Source organism: Hemiscyllium ocellatum, chromosome 35 (genome assembly GCF_020745735.1).
Source record: "Hemiscyllium ocellatum isolate sHemOce1 chromosome 35, sHemOce1.pat.X.cur, whole genome shotgun sequence".
Classification (NCBI taxonomy): domain Eukaryota; kingdom Metazoa; phylum Chordata; class Chondrichthyes; order Orectolobiformes; family Hemiscylliidae; genus Hemiscyllium; species Hemiscyllium ocellatum.
Genome location: NC_083435.1, coordinates 37,566,291 through 37,581,712, shown reverse-complemented (window position 1 = coordinate 37,581,712; position 15,422 = coordinate 37,566,291). Strand labels below are relative to the sequence as shown.

The window sequence follows — 15,422 nt, the reverse complement described above, 5'->3', positions numbered from 1 at the left end:
ACAGGACCAAGTTTGGTGTAAAAGTCATGACCCTGCATGGGACACGATGTCAAGAACAGTACATATAAAGTTTGGGTCGGTCTGATGGTCCTAAACAAGCACGCAGACTGTGTGAAAACTGCAAACTCACCAATGGGACTGCAGGAGCAAAATATGCCATGCCTCTTGGAACTGTCAGAAAAGCTGCTGAAACCTGTGGGTGTACCCTCTCTGTCAAACGTTACTGAGTTTTCAAATTCAGAAATGGATATGTTGGGAGTAACTATATCAACTTTGCCACCAGAAGAAAAGAATAAAATTCTATTGAGCTGCTTCGAGCACAAGAGAGTGACCTCCTGTGTTACGGTACTACAGCGCCCCAGGAAGCTCTCCAGGATAAAGGACTGGTCTGTGTCTGCGGATTCTGATGGAGAGGAATGTAGTAATTATAACATAGTCAGCCACCTGGATCTTGTAGTTGTGAGTCTCTTGATTGAGGCTGTTAATCTGGTCAGGGAGCCCTGGTTGACATATAAAAAAGGGTCAGTGTCAGAGATACTTTTGATACCTCACTCTGAAATGAGGCAGTATTAAAGAAAAGGACTGTTCGTGTGTAAATCAAGGGTGACTTAATGATGGGTATTGACCTCTGTGTAGTTATTTCAGGAAGATTGCTGCACGTGTGAGACAACCGCAGGCTGAATTTTACACTCCTCCCACCATTGCCAGAATGTTTGTACACAGTGGGATGCTGTATCTTTGAATATACAAACAAGGAGTATGCCATTTCATCCTTTGAGATCTTGAGCATTCTTTCATTTTGCATGGGAAGATGGAAGGGTCCAGCAGTCCACTTGCCTTGAGCCAATTGAGGGCCTCAAAAGACCAACAAATCATCTAATTTACTGCTGGCAGGGGCAGGCACCAACCCTTGTTCCTTTTCTTGAGTGCCCTAATGTCTGGCAAGATAGGGAAAACCTCCTTTCGTGGTCTCCTGGAGGCATTTCACACAATGTCATACAGATCCTACTTTTAACAACCATCCCCTTCCCGACAAATACTAATAGCCCAGATTATCCCAAATTCCAACTTCCCTTCGTCAGTAGCTGTCTATCATCCCAGCAGTGACCACTACTCAAATCTGGTACTGCTGAGACCGCAGAGCTGTCGGTCAATCGGATGGTAACAAAAGGCTCGTTTGAACTAATTAAGAAATAACGCTTTGTTTAATGAAAAACAGATGCAGAGTATCTAATGTTTTGGTGGAGAGGCACTCAACCAATGTTTACAGAATATGGTACCACATTAAATTCAACAAGTTAAATCTGTCTTAAAGACTGACACATAATGAAATTTTCCAAAATCCTGTTCACTGGATTATAACTCACCCAAGGCGTTGCTCTCTGACAACAGCTCACTTTTAAAAGTCTCATCTTCGTTCTCAAATCAATGAATTTGTTCTTCCTTAACTATATAAGCACCTCCAACTTCACAACCCTCCCACATCTCTGCATTCCTGCATTTTTTCCAGCATTTTCCATTTTATTTTTTTAACGATTGTTCAAAGATACACCCAAGGCATTAATTTGTACATGTATTATCAAGTGCTTGGAACTTTCAAAGATTATTTTTTGTTATTTTTCTGATTATGGGAGCTTAGTTTACAGATCTTCACAAAACAAAAGGAACAACCGGCTACTTCAAATTTCAGTGTTGGCGACGAATCTTTAACGCAAGGCTGTATTTCTAGAAGCAGTGGAGCATGTACTTAATGTATTTTAATTGACTAAATGAGACAAAAGTAGTTCGAAGAAATGATTCCTCTGATGGTACAGCCCAGTACAAGAAGTAGAACATTAAAATTAGAGCGAGGCTGTTGAAGGGTGATTCAGTAAACACTTCTTTACAGAAAGGAAATCTGGACCGCCCTTCCCACAAAACAAAACTATGTTGCGGCCACTTGAAAGTTTTAAAATTGTGACTGTTAGGTTTATTGTTAGGCGGGGGATTACAGATTCAAGAGTATAGTGCTGGAAAAGCACAGCGGATCAGACAGCATCCGAGAAGCGGGAGAATCGACGTTTCAGGCATAAGCTCTGATTCCTGAGGAAGGGCTTATGACCGAAACGTCGATTCTCCTGCTCCTCGGATGCTGCATTTCCAGCACCACACTCTCGACTCGGATCTCCGACATCTGCAGTCCTCACTTTCTCCAAGGGGATTACAGAATCAAGGCAGGTCGATAATATTAAGACGCAGATTAGCTGTGGCCTAAATAATATAACAGGTTTGCAGGACTACTCCAATCCCTATGTTCCTTAAATTTTTCGTAATTGTCCTCTCCACTCTTAACTCCAACAACAATTAGTCAGTACTACCCACTTCAACTTCCAATTTCTGACCCAATATCCTCTCCATCACAAAAACTACCTACTATCCCCTCTGTAATATTCCAAACCCTTCTACATTAGTCCAACTGCTGTTGAAATATTCATCCATATTTTTGTTGCTTCAGCCTGAATCATTCCGATGCCCTCCTGTCCACCTTCCCATGTTCCACCCTCCATAAACTTCATCTTCGCTAAAACTGCGCTCTCAATCATCTGTCACTCCAGTGCTCCAGCGCTTCATAATCCCTCAGTGCCTCCAACTTAAAATTCTCATTATCAAGACAAATTACTCCATGCCTTTTCGCTCTCCCTCTCTCTGTCACCTCCAGTTCCACCTCCTTCCAATATTTGCACGGTGTTTCCTCCAGTCTGGTCTTTTGTACATCCCAGTCAACTTCCTTTGCTCAGCTATTGACAAACATGCCATGCAGTTTCCATGCTTTACCTTTCCCTCTTTAAATCTCACTGTGTATTTACTTATGTCATCTCCTTTAGGACTTTTCTTAAATTCCACCTCTTTGATATATTTTTGATCATTCCCTCCAAAGATCTACTTCTCTGTTTCAGTTTTAAATTTCTGTCAGATTACATCTCTCAAAAACACGTTGGTGTGTTTTATTACTTTAAGGCAGTCTAATAAAGGCAACTGTTGTCCTTTCATATTTCCTCAATCCTCAAGATGTTGACTGGCAGACAGATTGTGGATATTGATCAGCCTCTAGTACTCTGTTTGAGTGGCCGTTCAGCATGTGGAAAGCCAGAATGCTGTGAGACAACGGACAGTATCACAACTGAGACACATTTTGCTTTCTGCCTGGCTGCTCACTGATGAGGAATGGGATTCCAGGGCTGATTCTCCCCCTGCATAGACCAGAGACCCTGAGGCTAATTGAAGGACCTCCATTATGACCCCAGGAATGGTTTCTCCCCCAGGAGCTTGTGCTGGAGATTAGAAGCTGAAGCCTTTCTAACCGCTGAATGGTCAGAATGAGAGTCGGTGACTGACTTGTACCTGACTCTGCACTGAGGAATATGAGTTTACATAGGAGCTTCTATACATATAGTGATCAGATCAAAGATTAAATTGACCTTCTTGAAATTTTTGTATTGATGATGGGAGAGATAGTAACTTGGAACAAAACTCCTTTGTGAGCACAACACAGATCACTCCCAACATAACCGAAGCAGCTGACCCGGCTTTAAGTTCGTATAGAGAGGTTGGGCTACGGTGAGATGGAAAGTATGGGCACCCACCAGAATGTTACATTCTCTGATATTCCAGATAGTGTGAAAGCTGAGTGAAGATTTTAGCAGGGAACTCAAACCAATAGTGTTTTGTATGTGAATGTCTTGGTGCACTGGGAAAATCTGTACATGCCTTGGGTATTATAATACTAATTCTGAGAGTCTTCGTTCACTTAATTTGTCCTTTTAAAACTTTGACGATGCAGATATTGAGATAGTCTATGGCTTCATAAATTCAAGAAATATTTATTAAGTAACAAAGGGTAACAGTTAATATTCGGCCATGACTTTAGTGGCTTAGCAGAGGCCTTGCTACTTGATTAAGCCTTGGGGTCAGTTAAAATGTGGTTTTTCTCCTATGGAATAACATTTCCTGTTCAAAGCTGTATACAATTTCCAGTCTGTATGAGTTCTCATCTTCAATCTCTGCATCTTTGTAGCAGAAAGATACTGACTTTTAATGCATTTTCTGATGATCGCGATGAATGGTGTTCCTGGTCTCTAGTTCAAATAGTGTGAGATCAGTCTCTGATCAAGTCAGTCAGTGTGTTATCAGTCTCTGATTGGGTCAAGCAGTGTTTGATCTGTCTCTGATTGGATCAGGCAGTGTTTGATCAGTCTCTGATAGATATATTAGGGATGGCAGCCATTATTGATGTCACTGACTGTTAAGTGCTGACTCAGGTTCCAGTCACTTAGCAAACCGTCCCTCTCTTTACAGTGCAGTTACTCTTGAATTCAATGTTTCTACCCAAATAGTGAGATTCCTTATGATTGTCTCCTTGTACATGTTTTTTGATAAGGGGGAGCTGGTGATTTCTGCTGCCTAACATAAACTTGAGGCTCATTATCCTCAAATATTAAATTGATTTAGAAGTCTCAATCCTGTAGATCCTTTAGTAAATGCTTGTTTCAATGAGAACTGTAGAGTTCTAGTCCAAAGCACTGTTTCACTGATATAGAGTTCCAAAGCAACTGCTACTACTGGACATGGGTTAATTAAATTTAACAGTTACAAAATGGTACACAGCTTTAAGACTCATAGAAAAATCACCAACTTACTTCATACATAAAATTTTACACATAGCATGCAGAAGTCAGTGCAGAGTTACAGTGTGTAAAGATGTCAGAAGATTCACTGACAAAAACTGACATGTTTATAAGTAACTACAGCAAAAATTGCACAATGCTAATTAAAAAAAAACTTAATTTGTAACCTTCCAGAACCAAAGCTATTATATAATTTAAAGGAAAGTAAGTACTTTTCTTTTAGACATTACAAGTTACTGTTATTATTAAAATACTAACCTAATTCAGGACACAGAACTGAAAGCTTGGAAATTCATAGCTGTTTTCTCAAACAAAGGGACATTTTCAACACCCCTCTGCATCTTGCATATTGAGTTCAACTGATAAAAGCTCATTGATGAGAAGTTAATGACTGTAGACAGCAGTCCATTAAACATTGACTGAGTTCACAGCAATAGCTATACTATTAAATTAAAATGCATAAGTCATAGCATTGCACATTGGTTTCAGTCACGTGGGAGATTTCACTTGTCAGGTTGCAGTTGTATCTTCACACACAACGGTTGCAGTACTCATGGACAACAGTGACACTAATTACAATCAAAATATATGTATAACATTGAGTTGACTCAAATACATTGATTACTTGATCAGAAAATGTAATGAGACTGCAGACTTATTATTAAACATGAGTTTTCTTACTAGAATTTACCACAGGAAATATATTGTAAGACCTGATTGATTTTTCATTGATGTGGACCAACTGGTACTTTTTCAGAACAAAGAAGAGGGTGAATATTGTTTCACAAACATTGTACTCCAGGAAGGTTGAAAACATCACAAAAAGTTTATTGTAAACCTCATACTTGTAAGAGTTACTCCCATGTGGATTCTGTGATGAGGCATAAAACAATGATTTTGTGAAGTTTTGTTATATGTCTCACAATTGAATATTTTCCACCTGTGTGCACAAAGATACCAATGGCTCAGAAAACTCAACTCACATGGGAATGGTTTCCCCTGTGTGAATGCGATGATGATTCACCAATGCCAATGATTGTGTAAAACCTTCATTACACACCTCACAGACAAATAACTTTTCCCCAGTGTGAACACGTCGGTGATTCACAAGTGTTGATGACCGTGCGAAAGCTTGGTTGCACACCTCACATCTGAATGGCTTCTCCCCAGTGTGAATGCGTCGGTGATTCACGAGCGTTGCTGACCGTGTGAAAGCTTGGTCACAAAGATCACACTTGAAGGGTTTTTGCCCAGTGTGAATCCTCTGGTGCATCAGGAGTTCAGAAGATTGGGTGAAAGCCATCTCACAAACCTCACATATAAATGGTTTCTCCCCAGTGTGCATGCGTCGGTGTCTCACAAGTGTTGCTGAACGGGTGAAAGCTTTATCACACATCTCACACTTGAAGGGTTTCTCCCCAGTGTGGACCCTCTGGTGTCTCAGGAGATCAGAGGATTGTGTGAAAGCCATGTCACATTCCTCACACTTGAAGGGTTTTTCTGCTGTGTGGTTCCTCTGGTGCATCAGGAATGATGTTGAGCTGGTAAAAGCTTTGTCACACACCCCACACTTAAATGGCCTCTCCCCTGTGTGAATGCGTTGATGTTTTCGGAAGGAAGATGAGTGCGAGAATGATTTGTTGCACACCTCACATGTGAATGGCTTCTCCCCTGTGTGAATGCGTCTGTGATACAATAGGGTTGATGCTTGTGCAAAACCCTCGCTACACACCTCACACTTGAATGGCTTCTCCCCAGTGTGAATGCGTCGATGATTCACAAGTGTCGATGATAGTGTGAAGGCCTGGTCGCACACCTCACATTTGAATGGTTTCTCTCCTGTGTGGATTCTCTGATGTTTCAGGAGATCACAAGATCGGGGAAAAGCTTTCTGACAAACTTCACAAATGAATGACTTCTCCACAGTGTGAATGTTTTGATGATCTATGAGTGTTGATGACTGTGTGAAGTCTTGGTCACATACCTCCTGCTTGAACTGTTTCTCTTCCATGTGGCTGTCCTTGTTGTGTAACAGTTGCTCTTTGTATATTCAGGGATCAAATGAGCCTGGCACTTGAATTGCCTCTCTCTTGACTCTTTCATGAGTCAGTTGTTCATGAAGTTCAATGAATGATTGATGCTCTCACCACACTTGGAACCACTCACACTTCTTCCCAACATTACCCTGATCAATCACCCAAAGCTGAACCGTCAAAAATATTGATTCTGAAGAAGATTGCACACCACTGACCAGTTTCAGGTCTGATGATATGTCAAAGCTCCCCTGACCTAATTGATTTCCACAAGATGATTTCACTACCCAACCTTCTCTGTGTTGGGTAGTGCTGTGAAGGGACTGGATGTTTTCTCTCCGTTGTCCAGTTGTTCCTTTGGTGGCAGTCAGGATATATCTGTGGTGTCTGTCCTTTCTGTATTCTCTTGTAAATTATGGTGCACTCCTTCTGCAAGACAGAAAAATAAAACATTATTTCTTCCAAAATTCTCTTCTTTGCTGAAGGGACTGACTCCTCAGTTAGAGACTGTTCCACATCAAGTGCTAGTCTGCTATTCCCCTGTGTGGGAGGATCAGACACAGCAACTTTCTTCTTCCCCACTTGACTGTCAGCCATCTTTTAACATCAGATTTTTTATCCTATAATATATACCAATAAAATTTAAATTCAGTGTTATAGTAAATAGCGATTTGAACTACAAAGCTATCAAAAAAACCTTTTGTTAAGCTCTGGATCCACATCTTTGTCAAAGACTAATCAGTGCTTTCTTGGTCCATATCCTATGTTTAAATCTGTTAATTTGTTCATGAGATATATTACTTACAAACAAAGGGACTAACAAACAATAGCAAAGGAATTACTTCCACCCAGCTTCAGTAGTGGATGTAACTGTGGCAGAAAACAGAAGAATCTGGCACTAAAACTTGGTGGCAATTATACAAATTTATCCTCAAATTAAAATACAATATTATCCTCAGGGAGCATAGAATGTCTACTTGGGCTGGGTGAGACTCCAGCCCTGGAGTTTTAACTTGAAAATGTGCCTATCACCATGAAAATTATTGCATGTGTAAATGTCGGATGATACAAAAATTGGTAGAATAGTGGATAGTGAAGAAGGTTATCTAAGATTACAATGGAATCTTGATCAACTTGGCCAGTGGGCCAAGGAATGGCAGATTGAGTTCAATTTAGATAAATGCAAGGTTTTTCATTTTGGTAAGACAAACCAGGGCAGGACTTACACAGTTAAAGGCAGGTTCTTAGGGAGTCTAAGCAGAGGACTAGGAAATGGATCAGTGCATTAACCATAATCCCTTTGACTGCACTTGCTGTCACATGTTACATTTAAAGATCTAGTCTGAATGTGTCAGGAAGCTTTGTGCAGTCAAGGAAGAGAGATCACATCCAGAGTGTGTACATAGTTTGGGAAATTCAGTGCAGAAGTGAACAAGGTACTCATAGTCGAACAAAGAGATTTAGGGATGCAGGTACATAGTTACTTGAGAGTGGTGTCACAAATAGACAGGATGGTGAAGGAGGTGTTTGGCATGCTTGTCTTCATTCGTGGAGAGCATTGAATACAGGCACTGAGATGTCATGTTTCTGATGTGTAAAACATTGGTAAGGCCACATTTGGGGTACTGCATACAGCTCTGGTCTCCATGACATAGGAAAGATGTTACTAAACTGGAAAGAATGTCAAAAAGATTAACAAAGATGTTAACGAAACCGGAAAGTTGGAGTTATAAGAAGAGGCTGGATAGGATGGGACATTTTTTCCCTGGGACATAGGAGGCTGAGGGGTGACCTTATAGAGATTTATAAAATCATGAGGGGCACAGATAAGGTGAATGACCAATTTTTCCAGGTGAGGCAAGTCCAAACTAGAGGGCATAGGTTTGAGGTCATGATTTGGAGACGCCGGTGTTGGACTCGGGGGTACAAAGTTAAAAATCTCACAATATCAGGTTATAATCCAACAGGTTTATTTTGGAAGCACTAGCTTTCGGAACGCTGCTCCTTCAAGTGATTGTGGAGAATAAGATTGTAAGACACAGAAATTATAGCAACAGTTTACAGTGTGATGTAACTGAAATTATATATTGAAAAAGACCTGGATTGTTTGTTAAGTCTCTCATCTTTTAGAATGACCATGTTGGTTTCAGTTCTTTCATATGTAAATCGCAAAAACATTTTTTAACAGTTACATTCTCAAGTGCACTTTAACAATTGGTTACACAAATCCATGTAAGATTCTGTAAATCCATGTTTTAGATTAGAATCAGTCTGACCATTGTGGTACAGACAGTGTCATGGGGAGTTAACACCTTTAATACCCTATTTGGGCCAAATTAAAAAGCACCCAACACCAGGTCATAGTCCAACAGGTTTAATTGGAAACACTAGCTTTCGGAGTGCTGCTCTTTCATCAGGTTGGCTCCTAGTATATAAGGTTATTTTTAACAGGATAAATTGAAGCCTAGGATCAGGGGCCAGACCAAAAGAGTGACATTATGGGTGAACCTGGCAGCATCCGAGGAGCAGGAAAATCCACATTTCGGGCAGCATCCTGATGAAGGGCTTTTGCCCGAAACATCGATTTTCCTGCTCCTCGGATGCTGCCTGAATTGCTGTGCTTTTCCAGCACCACTCTAATATAAAGTCTGGTTTCCAGCATCTGCAGTCCTTGTTTTTACCATTATGGGTGAACCGTAAGTTCATTGGTTGATAGCTGTCTCTTATAGATTACTTTCAAACAGAAGGTCAGTAGGGGAAATATTTACAGGTTAGAAACAAAAAGACAATTACAACATTTTTAAACATCAAATTACAAACTAAGTAATTAAAATAGAAATGCTGAGCCATGTAGTAACTGCACGATGTAGGAACTGGTGGACCCCATTGTGGTTCATAGTGACCACATCTGTAGCAATATGTTGATCACTTGAGAAACTCTGGCTCAGATTAAGGGAGGAGAGAGTTATCTGGATGCTGTGATTCAGTCAGCAGTCACACCACTTAGATTAAATACCTCTAATTCGGTCAGTGGTCAGGGACAGGAGGGTGTAACTATAAGTGAGACAGGTAGAGGCATCCAGAGCTGAAGAGCCTCACACCCTGAGCTTATCTAACAGATTTGAGATTGCTTTTCCTTTTGTGGATGCGAATGTGGGCTGTATGGAAGATGAGCAAACTAACCAAAGCAGCGTGGTACAAGAAGTCATTCAAGAGGGGGAAGGAAACAGAAATGTATTTGTAACGGGGACAGTACAATCAAGGGAATAATTAGTGATCTCTGGGGCCAGCATCAAGAGTCCTGGAGGCTGTGTTGCCTGCCTCATGCTCAGGTTCAAGATATCCCAATTGGACTAACAGGAAATTGGGCGTGGGAGGGGAAACATGTCGTGGTTCACTGCAGATACCAATGATATAGGTAGAAAGGGGAAAGTGCTTTAGTTGAGGAAATATGAGCAACTAGGGGCTAAATTAAAAGGCAGAACCATAAAGGTGGTCATCTCTGGATTATTACCTGCACTACAAGCAAACTAGCATAGGCTGAATTTGATTAGAGGTAAACACTGTGGCTCAAAGATTGTTATGGGAGAATCAGGTTTGAGTTTATGGGTTATTGGCATCAGAACTGGAGAAGGAGGGAGCTGACTTCAGGCACAGCAAGTTAGTGGACAACTATGAGAACAGGGACAGTTAACACAGAACTGAAGGTGTTGTACTTAAATGCACACAGTACACAAAACAAGTCCAAAGAGGTTAGAGCGCAAATTGAAATTGGCGTATAATATGTGGTTATCACAAAAGTACGGCTGCAAAGGGATCAGGGCTGGGAACTAAACATCCGAGGATAATGTCCTATCAAAAGTACTGGTGGACTGGGGGGGGCTTTTCTACTAAGAAATTAAATAGATAGCAAAACGTTATATGCAGTTGGAAGGTGTAGAATCTGTCTGGGTAGAGTTGAGGAACCAGAAAGGGAAAAAAAGAAAAGGAAATACTCTTGATAGGAGTTGCTTAAGGCTTCTGAGCATCACTGGAGAAGGAAATAAATCAGGAAATGTAAAAGGCATGTAAGAAAGGCCCTATTACAGTAATATGAGGGACTTCAACATACATGGACTGGCAAAATCAGACTGGTAGTTGATCTCAAGAGAAGAAATTCATAGAATGCCTACAAGATTTTATTTTGGAGCAACTTGTGAACAGCCTACCAGAGAACTGGCAATTCTGGATTTAGTGCAGTGTGGTGAGACAGACTTGATCAGGGAGCTGAAGGTGAAGGAACCCCTGGGGAACAGTGGCCATAATATGATAGAGTTCACCCTATTGTCTAAGAGAGAGAAGCTGGAATCATATGCAACAGTATTACAAATGACTAAAGACATGAGAGAGGAGATGGGTCAGAGTTGATTGGAAGAGGAATCTAGCATGGAAGATGATGGAGCAGCACTGGCAGGAGTTGCTGGAGGTAATTTGGGAGACAGAGCTGAATTTCATCCCAAGGAGAGCATGACAAGGCATGTCAAGAAAAGGATAAAATCAAGAGATAAAGCATACAATGTGGTGAAGGTGGGTGGGAAGCCAAAGAATTGGGAAGCCTTTAAAACAAGTACAGGATAACTGAAAAAGCAATAAGGGGGAGAAGATTCAATATGACAGTAAGCAAGCTAGTATTATAAAACAAGACTGCATGAGCATTTTTACATACAAGTTATTCTGCTATAACATACATTTTGTTAATGTAAATTTGCTGTAACGCGATTGATGAACTGGGGACATTGTTTCCAAAGCATGAACTTTTAAAGCATTTATTGGTTATAGTACAATTCTGGCCCCATTAGTTTTTGCTAATACGCAATTTTCTTATAATGTAGGATTGCATGAGAATGGAACTACTGCATTATAGCAGAACCGACTATATCTAAAAATTAAGATAGAAGCAAGAGTTGACTTTGGACTGCTAGAAAATGAGGCTGGAGAAGTAATAATGGTAAACAACGTAATGGTGGAGTAGGTAATTTGCATCAATTTTCACAGTGGAAGACACCAGCAGCATTCCAGAACTTCAAGAGAGTGAGGGGTGGAGGTGAGGAATAGTGGCAATCACCATGAAGAAGCTGAAAGGTCTGAACGTTGACAAATCACCCAGTCCAGATGGACTACCCTCTGAAGAAGTTCACTTCTGAAGGAGATAGCTGAGTAAATTGTAGAGGCATTGGTGGTAATCTTTTAGGAATCACTGGAGTCAGAAAGGGTCCAAGAGGGTGGTTAAATTGCTAATGTGACACCCCTATTTAAGCAGGGAAGGAGGCAGAAGGCAGGAAATTGTAGGCCGGTTAGCTTGACATCAGTCATTGGTATGATTTTAGAGTCTATCATTAAGAATGAGTACTTGGAAGTGCGTGGTAATATAGGGCAGAGTCAGTATGGCTTTGTCCAGGGAGGTCATGAGACAAATCTGTTAGAATTCTTTGAGGTGGTAATGAGCGAGTTAAATAACAGAGAGCCGGGGACATGATCTATTTGGATTTCCAGAATGCCTTTGACAAGCTGCTGTATAGGAGACTACTAATTAAGAGGGGAAAGGTATCAGCATGGATAGAGGATTGGCTGACTAGCGAAGGCAGAGTAGGGATGAAGGGTTTTATTTCAGGATGGCAGTCGGTGACGAGTGGTGTTCCGCAGGTGTCAGTGTTGGGATAACTACCATTCATGTTATAGAATTATGATCTGGACAAAGGAACTGAGGGCACTGCTGCTAAGTTTGCAGAGGACACAAAGGTAGGTGGAGGGACATGGTAACGAGAAGGCTGCAGAAGGATTTGTATAGGCTAGGAGATTGAGCAAAGAACTGGCAGATAGAATACAATGTGGGAGACTGTGAGGTTATGCACATTGGTTAGAAGAATAAAGGTGTAGACTATTTCTAAACAGGGAAAGATTTTGGAAATCTGAAGCTGTAAGGGACCTAAGAGTCCTAGTTCAAGATTCTCTTATGGTTAACATGCAGGTTCAGTTCGCGGTTAGGAAGGTAAATGCCTTGTTAGCACTCATTTCAAGAGGGCTAGAATAAAACAGCAGAGATGTTCTACTGAAATTCTATAAAGTTCTGGTCAGACTGCATTTGGAACAGTATGAGCAGTTTTGGGCTCTGTGCCTAAGGACTGATGTGCTGGCGTTGAACAGGTACAGAGGAGGTTTACAAGAATGATCCCAGGGATGAAGGGCTTGTCATTATGAGAAACAGTTGAGAACTCTTTGTCTGTGTTTGATAAGAATTGAGAAGAATTAGGGAGAATCTAGTTGAAATTTACAGTATACTGATATGCTTGTATAGAGTAGATGTGCAGAAGATGTTTCAACTGGGAGGAGAGAGGAGGGCACGGCCTCAGAGTGAAGGACAACCCTTCAGAACTGAGAGGAGGAGGAATTTTTTCAGCCAAAGGGTGGGGAATCTGTGGAATTCATTGCTGCAGAAGGCTGTGGAGTCAAAGTAATTGAGTGTAAAACTGAGATAGATGGATTCTTGATTTTGGGAGAAGGTAGGAGAATGGGGTTGAAAAAACATCGCAGTCACTTTCAAATGGCAGAGCAGACTTGATAGGCCAAATGGCCTTATTCTGAATGGATGGGTAGGTGGACCTTTGATAAATGAGTGAGCTTGGTGACTGAAATGAGAAAGTGGGTGGGGCTTTTTAAAATTCATTCATGGAACATTGCTGGCTGGGCTTTCATTTATGTGCCCATCTCTAAGTAACCTTGAGAAGTTGATGGTGAGCTGTCTTCTTGAAATGTTGCAGTCTTCAGCATAGGAACACCTACAATGCTGATAGGAAGACAGTTCCAGGATTTTGACTTAGTAACAGTGAAGGAGTGATGACATATTTCCAAGTCAGGATGATGTGTGACTTAGAAGGGAACTTGCAGCTTTTGTCCCCATGTCTCTGCCCTTGTCCTACTTATTGGTAGAGATCATAGTTTGGAAGGTATTGCTAGAGAAGCAGAAGGTTTGGTGGGTCAGTGAGTGAGGTGGTTAAGTGGGAACAATGCATGAATTGGTCAGCGATCCAGTCAGGAGGGTAGTTGGGTGTTTGACAGGGTTATCCAGTTAGGAATTTGTTGGGTGGGGGAGTGGCTGAAAAGTTTGGGGGGGGGGTTAATCAGGTCAGGCGTTGGTGGATGTTTGGAGGCTTAACTGGGATGGGGGTGCAGGTGACATTTGGATAGTCATTCGATTAGTTACCCTGGTATTAGACGACCTTTTTCAGCAGCCTAACAGTTGCTGGGTAACTACCCAGATGACTATCCACGAATGTCCACGTCTTTGTGACAGTCAGTGAAACGGGAATTGCTCACCGAAATTTGCAATTTTTACGTAAGTTAGGTCTGCCACAGGATTCCGGTTAGCAGTTAAGGCAAATGCATTGTTCGCGTTTATTTCGAGAGGGCCAGAATAAAACAGCAGATGTTCTACTGAAACTCTATGGTTCTAGTCAGACCGCATTTGGAAGAATATGAGCAGTTTTGGGTTCCGTATCTAAGGAACGATGCGCCGGCATTGGAGGGGTCCAGAGAAGGTTCACAATTCCCAAGTGTAGGTCCAGTCTACTACAATCTCACGACTGGACGATTTGACATGCATGAATGGACACATAAGTCAACCATACACGCTCGCGCGCGCGCACACACACAGAATTGAACAATAGGAAATTAGGAAGAATCCTCAGAAATCTTCTCAGATTCAGGAATGAACCAACAACAAATCTCAGCCTGGAAATCAGAACAGAAATGCTTCCATAAACACAATGTCCTACACACAGCTCCAGTCAAACAGTTCAGCACAAAACACCGATAAACAGCTCTCTCTCAGCTGGATCTTCTCACACAGCATTAGGGACATTCTCACCCCTGATGACCCACTGAATAGTCAGACTGCCTGAAGATTGGTGTGGATATTATGGGATATAATTTGCATACAAGTTGCTCCTTCACTCACCATCTCACTTGATTTTCAGGCCCTACAGGAAGTGAAACAGTTCTGAAAGAGGAAGAGGTGTGGACAGGCTCTGTGATTGATGTCTCTCATAGCCAATCCAATTTTTTCGGGAGCAATATGAGTTTCCTGAAGTTTGGGAAACTGAAGTGTGAAATTAAGGTGATTTTGTTCAGCAAAACAGTTGGGGGTTTAAATCTGTCATTGTCTCATCTGAATAAAACCTCACGCAGTTCCTTCAGCAGTGCTTGAGGCAATCGCGTAGTGATAATGTCTGGATTAGAAATCTGGAGCGAATGTTCTGAGACATGGATTTCAATCCCGCTGGTGAAAGTTTAAGAAAATTTGCGAATAAAAAAAAACTAGCCTCATTACAACCATGTAACCAATGTTGCTTTAAATAAAAGCTTAACTAATACTTTTTAGGGAAGGAAATCTTTCACCTGACCTGGTCCAGCCAACAAGTGACTCCAGACACAAAAATTTGATTCCGTCTTAATCACCATCTGAAATGCCTGGACAAGCCACTCACTTCGGAGGCAACTCAGGATGGGCAGCAACATACTGTACAGGAATAAAAACGTTTGGCACAGATTCCTAGTGTGGGTTCAGTATTCTTTCTTGGAGATTTTCAAACTGACAACATCAATATAAGACATGATTTGAAGACAGACACACACACACACACACAGACAAAGACCCACATGCGCACATATATTTTGTGTGGTGAATTTG

The 15,422-nt window shown here is 41.3% G+C and overlaps 1 pseudogene; it reads right to left on the bottom strand.

Annotated features, from left to right (window-relative positions):
• The window catches only part of LOC132832637 (zinc finger protein 91-like), a 69,389-nt pseudogene extending 54,661 nt beyond the window's left edge, over positions 1-14,728 (bottom strand).
• Between the last annotated feature and the right edge of the window lie 694 nt (positions 14,729-15,422).